The sequence below is a fragment of the Sinocyclocheilus rhinocerous genome, unplaced genomic scaffold, assembly GCF_001515625.1.
Source record: "Sinocyclocheilus rhinocerous isolate Xijiao unplaced genomic scaffold, SAMN03320098_v1.1 scaffold1476, whole genome shotgun sequence".
NCBI lineage: Eukaryota > Metazoa > Chordata > Actinopteri > Cypriniformes > Cyprinidae > Sinocyclocheilus > Sinocyclocheilus rhinocerous.
In genome coordinates this window covers 339425-343127 of record NW_015659224.1, presented here as the reverse complement: position 1 = coordinate 343127, position 3703 = coordinate 339425, and positions in this window count along the sequence as shown.

Below are 3703 nucleotides of genomic sequence, written 5' to 3'. Positions count from 1 at the left end.
TAACTCTTCATTAACGCCAGACAAGTAACATGATTAAAACATCAGTAACCAAAAATAACTATGTAAACACCAAAACGCAATATTATTCTGATTTTATTACATTTAGAGTAAGTGGCGAATAGTGGATATCTAATGTATATAATGTATCTATTGACAGTATAAGGTTGCGCTGCTGAGGCGAGGCTCCCGCAGCCTCTCCAGGAGAAATCAAAACGCGCAACACTAAGAAACTCAGCATCCTGAGGTAAAAATTCAAAATGGAAAGTTTTTATATTCGAAATGGAAAGTTTTTATATTTAAAATACAGTTAGTTAGGCAACATCACACAACGTTTTCACCAGCACGACTGTTTAATACTTCTATAAACAGTTCAATAAGCAAATACAATAATATTAGGTCACTTACATTTCAGGCTGAAACCGGGCAGAAACAGCGCATCTCGCAACAACCAGCAAATTCATTGCTGATTGATTCCGTGTTTTTAACGAATCGGTTGAGTCAAAGTTTCATTAGCCCATGCATAAACATCTGATGAATCTGCCGTTTGAACGAATCGTTTGAATGAACGACTCAATGACTCACTCATTAAACGCTCACTACTGGCACCTACTGGCGTTTTAATTTCGTTGAAAAGTATCATTTCCACCATAATTTCTTGCTTGTATATTCAAAAATATTTAAAATAATCTCATAATATTATTTAATGCAGTTGTATTTTTCAGTGTAAATGATTTAATTTGATAACGTATAGATAATCACATTATTATAATTTAATTTATAGATCAAATGTAAGAATTTGAAATGAAAGTATTAATGAGATTAGTGGGAAAATGCCCTTGGATAAAATCATAAACGGATAAAATATAAAAAACACGAAGATTTATATGTCACAGCTGATATAAAACTGATGAGAATATGATCAGAATAAATCACATTTGCAAAAATCAAAACACACACACACACACACACACACACACATATACAGTATATATATATGTGTGTGTGTGTGTGTGTGTGTGTATGTGTAGATATAGAGCATATATATCATATGGCTAAATTGATCACTGGTGGAAGTATTCACACACAATGTTAAAGATTATTAATCTTAGTCCCATTCTTATTTAGGTCAAATGTATTTTCTGTTTGTTTACCACCAGTTGTAAATATCGTATACTACAGTTCGAATTTGATTGGCTGAGCGTTCATCAGTGACTCTTTCTGCAGGTGACATTATTACGCCAGTAGGTGGCACCAAGGAAATGTTCCTGAAATTAATCTTTGAATCATTCAATAAACCGATTCCTCCAAAACACTGATTCATTCCGAAGCGCATCAAGTGCACTGTTTACGTGGGTGAATCATCGAATCATACTTTCAAGCGATTCGTTCAGTAACACTGATTCATTCAGAAAAAAAACACCTCTATTGTGTGTAGCTTGCCTTGCAGACCGAGGGTTGCTTCTGCTGTGGCTTTGTTTGGAAGTCTTTTTGGAGCAAAATGTGTCTACAATGTAAGTTACGCAATATTCATTTTCATTTCTTGTTTATTGAACTGTTAAATGCATTATCACAGTTGCAAAACCTGGAAAGTGGCAAGCTCAATAAACATGAGTTGCCTATTTTTTATTTGGGTGTTTGCGTTATATCCGTACAAGGACAAATCAAAGAAAAGAACTCATTAAAAGCAATCCTTAATAACTTTAATGACGTTAAGGTAACGCATATACAGGTGCATCTCAATAAATTAGAATGTCGTGGAAAAGTACCAAGTATTGAGTACATGTACGTAAATGAACATACTTTCCAGAAGGCTAACAATTCACTAAAAATGTTTTTTTTTTATTGGTCTTATGAAGTATTCTAATTTGTTGAGAGTGAATTGGTGGGTTTTTGTTAAATGTGAGCCAAAATCATCACAATTAAAAGAACCAAAGACTTAAACTACTTCAGTCTGTGTGCATTGAATTTATTTAATACACAAGTTTCACAATTTGAGTTGAATTACTGAAATGAACTTTTCCACGACATTCTAATTTATTGAGATGCACCTGTACTCTCACTGAAATCTTTGGTTTGGCCCAGTGGTATGTTGTATGGTCTGTGGTCACATTTTCTGAGAGAGAAACATTTTCAGAGGTGCGGACACAGATTGAAGACTCCACTAAGCCACTGTATTCTGGGCCAGGGAAACTTTAGAAGAAAAACCTTCCATAACCTTTAGTTAAAAGGAAAGCACCTAACATAAAAGTCTCTTTTGAGATACTACAGTAGATATCTTGTATGAATGTTACCAAATATAGCTTCCATCATTTCAGAAAAGTGCTGCTTGCCAAGCCAAATGCCTGGTACAACATGTCATTTTATGATGAGAGAAATACTTTCTTTTTTTCTGCGTGACGTTTACAAAATACTCAAAGTGTCTTTCAACTCCTGGCTACTTTCCAGTTTGTTCTCCTGCTGTGCGATATCTCATAAGTCAGTCTGAAAATCGATTCATTTTCTCCCTCTTTGCTTGGATGCTATTTATAGGCCACTTTATAGGCATCTTCCACCTTCCAAATGATTTTTGGCTGTATTGTTTGTTTGTTTGTCTGTTTTCCAGAATGATCCTGTTTTAGAAAATTGCAATTTATTAAACTATATTAATCACAATATTTCACAGAGACCACTGTGCTGCTGTACAATATCAGTGTAAATCATAGTTTGCTCAAACAAATGGTACTGTAATATACCATCACGGTATCCAATGGTAATACCATGGTTATTTGATGTGTAGTGTGGTTCTGAATGCCATAATTATATCCCATGTATTTACATGGTAATCTAAGGTACTATGGAGCTACCATTCTGCATGTCAAAAAAAAAATTGTATTACTATATTACATTTTGGTTTTATTCTAAATTAGAAAAGTAACAATAATCAGTCACCACAGACAACTACAGGACAACTACAAATTTAACTGACTACAAACTACTTTTAAAATCTACAAGATAGTTATACTACTAAATGTCTACACTGTAGTTCAGAAAGTGTTCTAGCAGGTGATGCTTTTGGCAAAGGCCACTGGGTGTTTATGGAGCTGACTCAGCGTCCTCTTCTTCTGTTTCTGTCTTCTTCATTTAGAAGCGAAAATCAAACATTTGCCTTCCTCTCTTTCTGACGCTTGCACAGCACTGCACAAACTAAACTTCCCCTGAGGAGTGTATTGGCCTGGACTTAAACTGGGCCAGCAGATTATAGCTGTGGCTTCATCAGAATATGACAGACTATGAGCCTTTCCTCTGTACAGCTGCACTATAATCTCAACTATAATCCTATTTTAGGATTGTTCATATGAATGTACATGAATATCAGTTTATATCAAGTCCTTAAAGGTCTTAGCCTTTGCTTTATGTTATATATATATATATACATACATACATACATACATACACACACACACACATATCATATCATATATATTGATTTTTTTAATACAATTTCAAATTTATAATAAAAATATAATAAAATAAATTCTTAAGTTTTCAATCAGATTAGATTTTAGTAAGTGCCTTTTAACAAAACATTGAAAAGCCAGAAATTCTTTGTCAGGGACGTATTTAGGGAAACAAGGATATCTTCAGGCAGTCGGAGAGAGAGAACTGGGGGAGTGGCTTCTGTTGTCAAGGACAACAGCATCAACACAGCGTGGTGACAACACAC